Below are 14,937 nucleotides of genomic sequence, written 5' to 3'. Positions count from 1 at the left end.
GGCATCACCTGGCAGGATCGCATCTCCAACGCAGGCGTTTGGCCCAGGCAGGCATGTCAAGCATGTTCGCCATCCTCACCCAGAGGCGCCTGCGCTGGCTCGGACACGTATGCAGGATGGACGATGGCCGCATCCCAAAGGATATCCTCTATGGCGAGCTAGCCACAGGAACACGGCCAACCGGACGACCTGCCCTGCACTACAAGGATGTCTGCAAGAGGGATCTGAAGTCATGCAGCATCAACCCAGCAGATCTTGCGACAGCAACCTCCGACCGCTCTAGCTGGCGTGCAGATGTCAAAACTGGCGTTAAGCAGGCAGAGGAGAAGAGAGAGATCCAGCGTAGGGAAAGGAAGAGCTGTAAACAGCAGAAAACCCAGCCTGCGACTGCTTCCCCTATGGCCCCTACCAATGGCCACACTTGCAGCAAGTGTGGTAGGAACTGCAGCTCCCGCATTGGCTTATTCTCAACTAAGGAGCAGACTCCATTGTCTCTAGAGACAGAATGATGCCAACAATAACTATCTTTCTAGGGTTTGAAAGTGGTAGTGGCGTAGACTGTCAAATAAGAGGCAGAAATCTCTCAAATTTCATCAAAAAGATCTTCATTTGTGTTGCGAAAATGAATGAATGTCATGAGGGTGAAAAATGAATGACAGAATTTTAATTTGTGGGTGAACTGAGCCCTTTATCATACAGTATACACATTTAAATTGACCAGTAATTAAACTAAGTAAACTTTTTTCACAAATTAAATTAATCAAGTAAAGCATGTTACCTTTAAAAAAAAATAATTCAAGTGTGCAAGATGCCTGCTCCCAGGACACCAAACTGAAGATGTAATAAGACTGCAAATCCAGCCAAAGTTGAGGTATGAAGTCACAACCACCTGACGCTCAAATAGTCAATATCTGCTGGGTTAACCTGAGATATATAATGTAACCTACAATACAACAGTATTTCAATATAACATGTAATCTAAAATACAACAGCTTATTAAATGATTTACAACAGAATTAATAAAATAATCAGTTTCAGAGAGTCTTAAGGTGTCAAACTTTTCTCCACATCAGCTGCTATTTTTTGCACCTACAAGAAAAAAAGAAAAATATCTTGTTTAATGCATTTACATATTATGAGATCAAAATACACTCCCAAAAAGCACATATGCATTCTTAATATACAGTAGGCATAGAATGTTATTGCTCTCATGCAGACACAACTTCTCATTTACATATAGGTTCTAATTATTGAAAGAGATCGATATACTGTATGTGGGATAGTTGAACTTAAGTGAACAAATAAGTAGAAATTTCACATATTTTGTTGTTGGTCAGTTTTTCATCAGCCAAAGCTTACCGCACATACGCATTTTGTCTTCCCTCAGTTAAAATGTTATGCCCGTAAAAGCAGCGAATGAATGCTCTCTCTACAGCAAGTTCTCTAAATTAGAAAATTAACTGAATGCACAGCGATATGAAACTGTAGCAAACTGCAGCATTCATCCATGTTAAAATTATATAATACCATGCTTTCCGTCTATGTTTTTACCTTGTTCATGTCAAAATGCCTTGCAACTGAAACAAAAACCTAAAAGTTAAACAACACATATCTTTACTAACCTAACGTTATGTATGGGAAAACATTGAATTTTTCAACTTTTACATACCACTAAATGTCATGTTAGCACGCTATTGTGACATGAGAATGCTTGTACTTTAAATGACAAATATAAAAGAGTATATTTCCAAAGAACTTACCAGGAATTATGAATAATGCCTCTAATCTTCAATCGTTCTCCGCTGCTCCAGCCGACTGGATTTCAAATTTGAACAAAGCCTGCTCAATCCCATAATGCCACATCACAGTAAGTGATTGTGAAAATGCATGAGCTACAGTAACAACACCTCCTTCTTGTAAATTAATTACAGTTGACATGATGGCGGTCCTACAAGTGTACCAGGCCAAACTCCTCCTCGACATGGGTGAGAGCAGCCTTGAATTCTGTGAGAGCAGAGCTGCACAGCGCAACCGACCTCACCCTGCGCGTCACCAAAATCATAGCCCAGGTGATCGGGTGCACCATGGCCAACTTGGTGGTCAACTTTGGCTCAACTTAACGGAAATCAAGGACGCTGACAAGACAGCTTTCCTTGACTCCCTGGTTTCCCCCTCTGGCTGGTTCAGTCCTGCAGTGGTCAGTTTCGCAGAGCGCTTCACGGCAGCGCAGAAGAAACCACAAGCCATGTACCATTCTCTGCCCAAAAGAGCGAGCTCAATAGCTTTTTCTAGTTGCCCTAAGACAGTGCCGACTCAGCAGCAAGCCAAGCCGACACCCACTCCCGCTCAGCCCCAGCAGAAGGTAGAACCCAAGGTGAAACAGTGATTCCACCTGCCGAAATGCTAACCGTTTCCAAAGCACCGGGGACCCCGCCCTAAGCTAGTGCTGGACCCTGAGCCGCCTAAGCAGTCCTGATGTTGTTCGGCACAAGGGGGAGAAGACTAAAAAACAGTGTGTTCATCTCCCAACCCCCTGTTCAGTTCCGGGTGTTGTGTTTGTTGTCAGTACTGGGCACCCATCTCCTGTTGTAAGGGCACCCAGACTGTTTACCGCTGTTATAACGAATCAAATAAATCAAATAAATAAACCTTCACAAAAAGAGCATTTGTCCTCTGTTTCATGCAGCTGCAAGTGTCAGCCCCCTGCCACAGTGCGACGGGCTGCCAACTGCGGTTCTCCAACTCATCGCCGCCCGAAATCAGGCTTGGGAAGCCATTCCGGGCATGTCAAACTAGGTTTTAGAGACAATAAAATTAGGTTACTCACTCCAATTCGCTTGCAGACCCAGGCCCATCCTCAATTCAGGATGCTAACTTTGAAACAAATTCTCTTGCAGATATTCACAGGGGATTTATATTGGTGGATCTGAAGGAGACATACTCTCACATCCAGATAGCCCCCATCAGAGACCGTTCTTGAGATTCACGTTCCTGGGGATAGCATTTAGCTAGCGGCGACTCGAACCGGGGAGCAACCTCCCTTTAAAAACATTCAGAAGCTACTGGGCCTCATGGCAGCAGCCTTCTCAGTAGTTCCCATGGGCCTGTCACTGTGCGTCGCGCAGGTGGCCAGCAATCACACCACCGGCCTCGTGCCGTTCTCTCACGGCCCTCGGCCTGTCCTTCTCGCCACAAATACATTTCTGTTAAAGGTGCAGTGTGTAATTTTTAGCGGCATCTAGTGGTGAGGTTTGCGAATTGCAAACAGCCAGCCACTCACGGCTTATCCCTCAATTTGCAAACTTGAAGGAGAAGCTACGGTGGCCGACGTAGGATAAAAGATGTCGTCGTCTGAGTCTGAGTCAGCAGAGAGTAGCAAGTCAAGCAATGGGGTTTCTTTATATTATATTTTAGATTATATTATATTTACTTAATTATTCAGTAAAACCACATGTTATTGCGATTGTTATTTTTACTTGTTCATCATTGTGTTAGTCTTTTATTCACTGACTTTACCATAGCTTGTTTCCATGCTAGTTAGTATAAGATAAGAGCTATGGATAAGAGCATCAAAGCAGCTAGGTAAGGGGAAATAGCTAACGTTACGATGTCCGAGGCGTCGTTCAGACAGCATGTTTTTTACAAAGCCATAGTCAGGTGAGCATCAAGGGTCTTAATATGTAATATAATAATACTAATCAGCTGATTGTCTCACGAACGTAACCAGCACATTTCTCTCCCCACATAGCAAACCCACAACACAGCGAGGGAGAAGAACCACATGAAACTATCCAACTACAATTTTTTTCTAACAGGGTAGTAAAAGTTTAGCTGGCTAATATGAGCTGTTATGCTGTAGGCTAACGTTAGTGTTTTACGGTTAATAGTACTAATCAGGTGATTGTCTCATGAACGTAACCAGCAGATTTATCCCCACATAGAAAAGCTATAACACAGCGAGGGAGAAGAGCTAAGTTACATGAAACAATCTAACTACATATATTTTACACCACTGACAAGGGAAAAGTCACTTCTCACGGTGTCTATGGCTAGCTTCTAGGTAATGCTAACATTATGAAACAACAGTTTTCATTTGCATTGTTAAAGTTGGAATAACTTACCTGTCCAGCAGAAAACAGGGAACTTCGACGTCGCTTTGAAAGCCTTTTTCCCTCATAAGACCATTCCATCGGTGAAAAGCCACACCGATGTTGACCCGTGATTTTTGCCTAGCGTTACGTTTCTCCCTTATTTTTCTGGCTTCATCATACTTTCTCTTCTTCGAAGCAGATTTACCCTCCGTCGGCTCTTGTCCTAACTATAACTGTGGTCATTCATTTTCCAGAAATTCTGCTGAGTGTTTTTCTGCTGCTTCTCATTCAATTTAGTGATGAAATGCGCTCTGTAGCGCTGTTTGTTCGCTGTCAGCTACGGTAGAAACATGACGTCACAATATGTCAACCTTCATAGAAGGGGGTGTCCGCGGTTCCCTTTCAAGGGAACTCGCGTTGCGTCGAGAATGACGCTATGGGGAACGCTTTGCGTGATGACGTCTTGAAGCACATGTAAAATCAGTCCAATGGTGTGGCGGAACGTCAGAGGCGGGTGACGTCACATACCAGGAAACTATAAAAGCCGGCCCGAAACAGAAAACGAAAGCTTTCTGAGTCTTCAGTTGCGCTCTGTGTTGAAATCTGTCCTTGTTATTTGGTGTTGTCTGTCTATATATATATATATTCAGTTATGGCGAGCAAGCAGCAGTATCGAGTGTGTGTCCATCCCTGCCCGCGTTATTTAACGGGAGGTGACACACACACTCTTTGTGTTGTTTGTTTGGGAGAGGAGCATGCCCAGTCAGCACTCGAGGGTGGTGACTGTGTGCATTGCTGTGCGCTTCCATTGCGTACGCTCCGATCCCGTTTGGCTCGGTTCAATCCCGACCACGTTCCCCAGGGCTCTGGTCCCGCTGTTGCCGAGGCACAGCGGCGATCTCAGACCTGGGGTTCGCAAATGGATCTATCAGTGGATGTTGAGACGGGCTCTGCCTTATCTCAGCAACCGTCTGATAGATCCAGTGCCTCTCATCAGGGTGTGGAAGCACGCGCTGCGGTTTCTTCCCCCCCGATGGAGGCACCAATGCTGCAATTGTCCAGCTCTGAGGAGGTGGACGTTGTTAGTGTTGACGCTGGGTCTGAGGATTCGCCACCTCAGTCTCATGCATTTGAGGAACTGCTCGAAGTAGTTACAAGAGCGGTCGACAGATTATGTATTGAGTGGCCAGAAGATAGGCAGGATGTTCGCTCGAAAAGTAAGCTCGACGAACGCTTCCTGCCATCTCGTGCACAGCCTCAGCGCAGAAGCCTTCCGTTTTTCCCCGATCTCCACACCGAGGTGTCGAGATCGTGGGGGAAACCCATGTCATCCAGAGTTTATAGTGCACAAACATCACACTATTCATCCATCTCAAACTATAAGCAGCATGGTTACGGGGAGATGCCGAAGGTGGAAGAGACGCTCGCGAGCTATCTCTCTCCAGCAACGGCATCCTCCCTGAAGGCATCTGTATTACCCACCAAGCCAGTTAGAATGACTTCATCCCTGGTTAATAAAGCTTATTCCGCCGCTGGCCAAGCTGCAGCATGTTTACACACTATGTCCTTGATGCAAGCATACCAGGCAGAATTATTGGGTGATTTAGATGAGGGCGGGGGAATTGGTCCTGATACAGTCTCTGAACTGCGTAGAGCCACAGATTTGTCTCTCAGGGCCACCAAGGAGACGGCTAAATCCATCGGCCGCTCTATGGCAGCCCTGGTGGCCACTGAGAGGCATCTGTGGCTCAATTTGAGTGAAATTAAGGACAAAGAAAAACATTTTCTTCTTGATGCTCCGGTTTCTACATCAGGTCTATTTGGTGATGCTGTAAATAGTGCTGTTATTAAGTCACAAGAAGCTTCTAAGCAGGCAGCCACACTTCAAAAGCTTCTCCCCCGCCGTTCTTTCTATGAGGCTGCTGAGCGGGAGCAGCCTCACTCATCTAAAAAGAGTGCTGAACACCGTGCCACTCAAAAACAGAGTGGTCCTCCCGTGCTCCCCCACAAAAATCACGGGGACACGGAGGGCGCGCTCAAACCCAGCAGTCTTCGAGGGGTAAGACGGATCTGCGGACCGTCATTATCGCCAAGAAGGCTGCTGGGAAAAAGTCCTGACGTCCGAGGGCTCAGGACAAATGAGGGTAGTCCCCCCCGAAGCAGAGCGGTTAACACCTCTTTCTACGGTGCCCGTCTCTCTTCGGTACCCTCAGGGGACCGTTCTGCCAACCCTGCCACCTCCGGTGTTACAGGGCGCAGCGGTCTCCGGCGAGCACATATCTCAAGGACCACCCGGAAACGTAGTGGCCTCGGGATGCCCGCCCCCTCTGAGGAGGGTGTTAGAGCAGTCTGTTCGGTCGTTCCCTGCCGGTGCGCCGTTACAGGGCGACGAATTGACTACTCAACAACAACAAAATCCAGAAACCAGTCTCGAGAGGCTGGTACCTCTAGTAGAATCTTTGACAGCGTGGAAGCTACTGTCAAATGTTTCTCGTTGGGTCCTGCAGACCGTAGAAAAAGGGTATCAGATTCAATTCAAAAGACGCCCACCTCGGTTTATGGGGGTCCTGCCCACAGTGGTGGGCCCCGAGCAGGTTCTGGTTATGGAACAGGAAGTGAACACTCTGTTAGAGAAAGGGGCCATAGAATATGTACCTCCCTCCAACAGGGAAACCGGGTTTTACAGCCGGTATTTCATAGTTCCGAAAAAGGACGGGGGATTGCGTCCCATTTTAGATCTTCGAGTTCTGAACGAATCAGTCATGCAGCTCAAGTTCAAAATGTTAACATTGAGACAGATCGTGCCACAGATCAGGTCCGAGGACTGGTTTGTCACGATAGACCTCAAGGACGCGTATTTCCATATTTCCATCCGTCCGTGTCATTGGAAGTTCCTGAGGTTTGCTTTCGGGGGCAAAGCATACCAATATCGTGTTCTTCCATTCGGCCTAGCTTTATCACCCCGCACTTTCACCAAATGCATGGATGCAGCTCTGGCGCCACTGCGCCTCCAGGGCATTCGCATTATGAACTACATCGACGATTGGTTGATTTTAGCTCAGTCGCAGCAGATGGCGGTTCAACATCGAGATGTTGTTCTCGCCCATATGAAAGAGCTGGGGTTACGGCTGAACGCCAAGAAGAGTGTGCTTTCTCCACTACAGAGGACTACTTTTTTAGGCGTGGTGTGGGATTCAGTGTCGATGCAGGCGCGCCTGTCACCGCCACGTATAGAGTCAATTCTTGCAGCTGTGAGAAGTGTAAAGCTAGGCCAGCTACTCACTGTCAAACAGTTCCAGAGACTGTTGGGTCTCATGGCAGCAGCTTCCAACGTGATACCTTTTGGACTGCTGCACATGAGGCCCCTGCAGTGGTGGCTCAGGACCAGGGGGTTTTCCCCGAGGGGCAACCCATTTCGCACAATCAGGGTCACGCGGCGATGCTTACGTGCCCTGGTTATGTGGAAGAAACCTTGGTTCCTGTCCCAGGGCCCAGTGTTGGGAGCTCCTTGTCGTCGCAAACTGCTAACGACGGATGCTTCCCTCACGGGTTGGGGAGCGATCCTGGAGGGTCGCTCAGCTCAAGGTCTGTGGGAAGACCATCATCGTTCCTGGCATATCAATCGCCTAGAGATGTTAGCTGTCTTCCGGGCTCTGAGGAGCTTTATCTCAGATCTCAGGGGACACCATGTGTTAGTACATACGGACAACACGTCGGTAGTCGCCTATATCAACCACCAAGGGGGTTTGCGCTCGCGCCCGTTATCCAACTTGGCACGCCATATCCTCTTGTGGTCCCAGGGGAAGTTGCTGTCACTCAGGGCAGCTTACATCCCCGGGGTCCAGAATATAGGAGCAGACACTCTGTCGAGGCAGGGGCCGAGGCCCGGGGAATGGAGGCTCCACCCCGAGGTGGTGGAACTGATATGGAGGGAGTTCGGCCAAGCACAAGTGGATCTGTTTGCGTCTCGAGAGACTTCTCACTGTCCACTTTGGTTCTCCCTCACGCATCCAGCTCCTCTGGGACTGGATGCTATGGTTCAGACGTGGCCGAGGCTACGTCTGTACGCCTTTCCCCCAGTTGCTCTGCTCCCGGGAGTTCTGGAGAGAGTTCGCAGGGACCGGGTTTGCCTGCTTCTTATAGCCCCGCGTTGGCCGGGCAGAGTATGGTTTCCCGATCTGGTCTCCCTCCTCGACGGGCATCCTCTGGAGTTACCCGTCAGGAGAGACCTTCTGTCCCAGGCAGGGGGCTCAATATTTCACCCCCGCCCAGAACTGTGGAACCTGTGGGCTTGGCCTCTGAGGGGGCCCAGCTCATAGAGTCAGGTCTCTCAACTGAGGTTGTTGAGACCATTCTACAGTCCAGAGCTCCCTCCACGAGGAAACTTTATGCCCTGAAGTGGAGAGTCTTCACTTCTTGGTGTAGTGACCGTCGGTTGGACCCAGTTAACTGCCCAATTGGTACAGTGCTGGAGTTCCTGCAGGACCGGTTCACAGCAGGTCTAACCCCGTCCACTTTAAAGGTTTATGTGGCGGCCATTGGTGCTTACCACATTCCTTTGGGTGGAATGTCTGTGGGTAAAGACCCTTTAATATCCCGTTTCCTTCGTGGCACTTGGAGGCTGAGGCCTGCAGTTCGCTCTAGGGTTCCGCCATGGGACCTGTCCATTGCATTACAAGGCTTGTCCCTGGCCCCCTTTGAGCCCATTGAGGAGGTTCCTGAGAAGTTTTTAACGCTGAAAGCTCTTTTTCTTCTTGCTATTTCCTCTCTCAAGAGAATAGGGGATCTCCAAGCGTTGTCGGTGGCTCCGTCATGCTTGGAGTTTGCTCCGGGTATGGTTAAAGCGTTTCTTCATCCAAGACCGGGTTATATTCCCAAGGTCCCCACTAATGTGGCTAGACCTATTGTTCTGCAGGCCTTCTGTCCTCCTCCCTTTCAAAATGCTGACCAGGAGGCTAATAATTTGCTTTGCCCTGTGCGGGCGTTAGACGCGTATGTCCACAGAGCTGCCCTGTGGCGAAAAAGTGATCAATTATTTGTGTGCTTTGGGTCCCCTAACAAGGGAGGTCCAGTGTCTAAGCAAAGGATGAGCAAGTGGGTGGTCGAGGCTATCTCACTTGCTTATGAGGCGGCCGGGCAGCCTTCTCCTTTGGCTGTCCGGTCACACTCTACTAGGAGTATGGCGGCCTCTAAGGCTCTTATATCAGGAGTGTCTTTACAGGACGTCTGTGATGCGGCAGGCTGGTCCTCACCGCACACTTTCGTCAGGTTTTACTCTCTGGATCTAGACTCTGCTCCAGGGTCTCATGTTTTGTCTTCCTAGTGCTGCTCTACAAGATTTCACACAGTACAGACATTTGTAGCTATGGAGGCGTTGGTATAGACGTTCCCCATAGCGTCATTCTCGACGCAACGCGAGTTCCCTTGAAAGGGAACGCCTCGGTTACGACTGTAACCTCGGTTCCCTGAAGAGGGAACGAGCGTTGCGTCGCCTTGCCATATCTCCTTCATGCCTGTCAGCTCGACTTCAGACTCTTACGAAGCTTTCGTTTTCTGTTTCGGGCCGGCTTTTATAGTTTCCTGGTATGTGACGTCACCCGCCTCTGACGTTCCGCCACACCATTGGACTGATTTTACATGTGCTTCAAGACGTCATCACGCAAAGCGTTCCCCATAGCGTCATTCTCGACGCAACGCTCGTTCCCTCTTCAGGGAACCGAGGTTACAGTCGTAACCGAGGCGTTATGTAGATATAAATGACTCATTCTAAGGTAATAAAAACATAACGGTTCATTAAGTAAGGTATTTATACACCACTGAAAACATAGTTATGGATCTTATATTGCATTTCTGTCCATAGATCCTCAGAAATATCACACATTGCACCTTTAAGTTATTTAGCAGATGCTTTTATCCAAAGCAACTTGCAATAGAAGCAATGAAATCCACAATAGGGAAACAATATGTAAGTGCTGTGATAGATAGAATAGAAATAACTTAGAATTGTAAGTGTCATAGTAGCCTATTAATGGGTCAATTCAAGTGTTTTATTACATGACTAAAAATAATGCAAAAAATTCTTAGAGAGCTACAAATAAATATACTGTATATAATGTGCATTCAGATCTGAGGCACTGATAACCCAGTCTGGTCTTGAGCTAGCCTGGATGCCAGCCGAACTTAGCCCTGCCCACAACATTTGAGGTCGGGAAGTTTGGTCTGGACTTTGGTGCGCTCTATTATTTATCCGTGTCGGAGTTCCGACTAGGAAGACAGACGTTGCCTAGCAACACGCACCAACACGCCCCCTTTCCTCGGATTTCCCAGCTCGGAAGTCGGACAACCGTGAGGACACCAAGCAAGAATTCCGATACGGAATCCAAGATGGCTGCGCCCTGTGTGACTTGTAAGTATGAATTGTTTTCATTGTTTTTGGACCTCTTTGGTTGTTTAAATTACGATTTTAATCACTCGTATTACTGCAATACCTTACTGCGTCCGTATCACTGCCTGTGGTTAGGGGAATCGGTCTTGTTGTGAGTGCAATACTGAATGAAGCCTTGTTTCAAATGGGTGTTACTAACGTGGCTAGCGTTGCTAACAGAAGATAAACAAAAACATGGCACATACTTTTGGAGAGCCTGGTACTCGGCCAATGCAGGAAGCAACAGCTTTCCGGGTGGCGTCCATGTTTTTTCTCCGACTCGGACGCACCAAACATACCAGAACGCTTGGAAGTGTGGAAGCGACGTCATATCTGAGGGCCGAGTCGGTTAGTTGACAATAATAATAGAACGCACCATTGATCCGTTGTGGAGCAACTATGCTCGAACCAGAGCTGTTCGGACCAATCAAATTGTCAGGGCGGGCTTTATACGATGATGGACAGATAATCAACAGTAACGTAATCATCCGCATCGCCAAAGAGCGCTTGGGTTGAATTCGTTTACAACAAAGATGACTGCCGCTGGAGAATTGTAGATTCCGCCATCGCGTCTGTTATAAAAGATATCGACAGCGCATTCATTTTAAAAGAGAACGAAGAATGAATGAAGAACATGTCACTTTGTTGCTCTGATTGGTTGTAGGTCTATCCAATTGAGTACAGAGGCATTTTCTTTCCTGGTTTGGTTGAAACCAAGCGGCAACCTCCCTGTCTCTCTCTTGAAACCAACACGGAAGTGAACGGGCTGCTTGTGGCTGGCTACAAAAGTGAGTCAAATCTGCATCTCCCCCATGTTGAAATGCCCAACTTTACAGCAGAAAAAAACATGTTTACAGAATGGAACAAAAAGTAGCTTTGGTCTCTACAGCTAATTTTGCCCTTCATGACAACTGTGAGGGGGGTGAATTTTTTTATAACTCATCCGTTTAAATTATATTAAACCTTAAATTTCTGCATAATTAAGGGTGTGTCCACTTTTGAGTGACAGGTGGATTCCCGCTGCTGTGGTCATTAGTCATCATTAGCCGTTTGTCTGCTGTCTGTTAGCCGTCACGTTAGGGTTTTTCACCCATTTTCGTTTATCCGGGAGTGACACGCTGCCAAGATAGCAACGGTCAGCTATGCCCACTTTAGGCTTCGAAAACGGTCTTCAGAAACCTACGGGTGACGTCACGGATACTACGTCCGTATTTTTTTACAGTCTATGGTTGAAACATGTCCCATAGTCACAGCCCAATGGAGCAGAATCAGACTCATATTCTGATTAGAAACTTGAGTATGACGACGTCAGGCTTGTCTTGAGCTAGTCTTGTTATTGAAGACCATGTTGATTGGTCAGAGCGTGTGTTTGGCATATGTATGTTGAGAGAGCAGTCAGTGCCTGGGCCACTGCCTCATGCCTGCAGACATGCACGTAGCCAGTGAACAGTGAAGTCCGCGCAGCAGGGACACAGTCATGCAGGAGTAAAAGGTACATTTCTGGTTCAAAAGCATGTCCTGTCAAGGTTAATCCATTAGAGACGGCCGTCTGACTGCCAGCCGCTGATGTGGCTGCTGAATGCCCATAGAAAGCACCTTAAACAATGATGGGAAGATGTTCTGGGCTGCTCATTCTCTGTTCCGTAGACTTGCATATGGCCCATATCTCTATCCCATTTCACTGATCTGAAGTCACTTTCAACAATTTGCTGAAATTAAATAACCATTTAAAATAAAAACTCTATTGGCCTAGCACTACATTGGTCTTTCAATAATATAGTGTTTAATTCCTTTTTAATTCTATATGATAGAAAATGTACTTAGATTAATAAAGCATTTCATATTTAAAATATAACAAAAAGAATAATGAAAAAATGTAATATTTGTGGACATTTGTATCTTTATATAAATAGAGATATAAATTGCCAGTTTATGTTAATTACATATTTGTATGTGTAATTAAATATTTTTAAGTGAAATAAATGAAGCCTTATCATATATACATTAAAGTTATATTAATTACAGTAGTCATATTAAAAATCTACTTGAAAATAGACACATTAGAAACATGATTCATATTATGTAACAGGAAGGTAAAACTGCTGGTTAAATCAATTTCACCACATTTAATAATTTCAACTCATGTTTATTTGTTTATTTGTGTTGTTTTATTTACAGTACTTTGTTAATTTTGCCAAATCTACATGATGTCTGCATTTCTGTGTTCATATATGACATGAAAAAGTAAATCATGTCTTTGAGAAAAACTCTTAATTTCACTCCAGGTTTAAATAAATTAGTCAGGATTAATTAAAACCTGCATTATAATGAAGCACAAATTAAAAATTCACAACCGGTGTGACAAATATGCAGATTCGAACAGAAGATATGCTAATGAGATGTTATTTGAGTATTTTCTGACCAGTGGCCATTAGGAGGGTAGCTGAGGGCAATGCACTGCCCCTGACACATGAACCCAGATAAACAACTGCAGGCTGGACTCAAGTCTATCAGCCTTATGCCTCTGGAACTCTGAAGAGCTCATAAAAAGTATTCACTTTGTCATGCCGTTTCAGTTGGAATTACTTTTAGTATCACTTCTCACAGCAGCCCCGAGATATCCTATCAGAAGATATTAACACAGGAGGTCTTGCTAAAGTTCCCTGGCAAGACCTGTGGGGCAAAGGGGGCAACAAGAGGAGGTGGTGTATGGAGGAGATCAGATACTCTCTTGTTTGTGAAGATAGCGGAAGAGGGTGCAATTACTTTGTAATTCGAGCTCTGATATCAGGTCATCCTCTTTGATTTGATTTGATCAGTTGCATTGAAATGATGCAACATACCTGACAAGAGGGCAACAGGTTATTTGTGGCCACATTTTTTTAAAGGGGTTCTATTATGCCCTTTTATGAAGTCTTGATTTTGTTTTTGGGATGTACTAGAATATGCTTTCATGCTTGATTGTTTAAAAAAAAGATATATATAGTTTATAGTTTTACATTATTTGCATTAAAATATTATTTTACATTATTACAGCACCTCTCTCTCTAGTCTGGCTCGAACACGCCAATTGTTCCTGTTTCGATGAAGCGCATCCTTCTGAAATACAAAATGTGCTGTGATTGGTTAGCTGGCCCAGTGTGTTCTGATTGGCACCGGTTAGCGCGTGTTCAAGAAATGTCACACCCTTTACCATAACAGCGAGTTTCATCTGCTTAGGTGTAAATATTAAGGATGGTGTCAATTTCAAACCAATTCAATCCTGATTCAGACTTATGAATGTTAAGAGGATCATGCAAACACAGATTTCACAGGACGTTTCAGAGTGGTATGTTTTTTGTTTGTTTTTTTTTTTGTGGTAATTTTCTTAGACATTTAGATACAAAGTACACCATAATCATGATACTTGTCGGAAAACTATGGTAATACAAACAGTAATTGATCACAAAACCAATGTTAATTTTCCTAAGGGGCAGCAAACAATCTTATAAAAGCGCAAGCTTACAGTAAACACTATATCAACACTAACGTTGGTTTGCAGGCGAGCGGAGGCAAAGCTCTGCCCTTTGTCTACATTGTAGCAACAACATAAAACTTATAATTGGAACTGTTAATAGAAAACACCTAAGACATACTAAGACAAAACTAAGACAAATAATAAGACATACTTACAAGTTGTGATCCACAAACAACAGATTGACATAGTGGGAACTGCTCTGTTTCAGGAGACACTTTTGTGCGCATTTTGACATACAGTAATTGTGTCTGTACTTCTCCGTTCAAGCACAAAAGAAGCGAAAAAGAATTCTCTCTTTGTGCGCATAGAAAACTTCTCATACAGCGCCCGAATACTGAAGTATTTTCTCTTGTGAATGCTTAAAGAGCAACTTGCAGGTTAGAAGACCCAACAAGTCAATGTATAGAAAAATAATGTAGGAACTAGATTTTCTAAAAAAAAAATTTATAAATACGCTACAGTGGCTTCTGGAGTCGTTTTTGTGAGAAAATTTTACTTCCGCATCTGAAAATGGGCGTGACGGGCGAGAGTCGTGACGTAGCACGAGGGAGAGCGGTCGATTCAAACAACAGAGAAAAATGGATTGCAATAACATTTCGGACGCTGAGGAAATTGTTGACGGACCACAGCCATACAATTATGAGCCTGCTAGGCTGCCAAGAGAGCAGGGACAGGCCAGGATTAATGTTAGACAGACAGAACATATTGGAACTTACAATAACAGAAACTAAGCTTTGATCAGGCGTTTGTCATGCTCATTAATATCCGCCCAGACTAACGTTACGTGATATAACTTAGCGGTTTCTCATCGAGAGACAGAGAGATATTTATTCCTGCTAACATTTTTTGTTCCATAGGTGCTTGTGTGGGAAATGCGAGGCAATCTTTACAGCTGAGGAAAGTCA

The sequence above is a fragment of the Scardinius erythrophthalmus genome (genome assembly GCF_964197995.2).
Source record: "Scardinius erythrophthalmus genome assembly, chromosome: 22".
NCBI lineage: Eukaryota > Metazoa > Chordata > Actinopteri > Cypriniformes > Leuciscidae > Scardinius > Scardinius erythrophthalmus.
The sequence above is the reverse complement of the archived record's forward strand: the minus strand, read 5'-3'. Positions refer to the sequence as shown.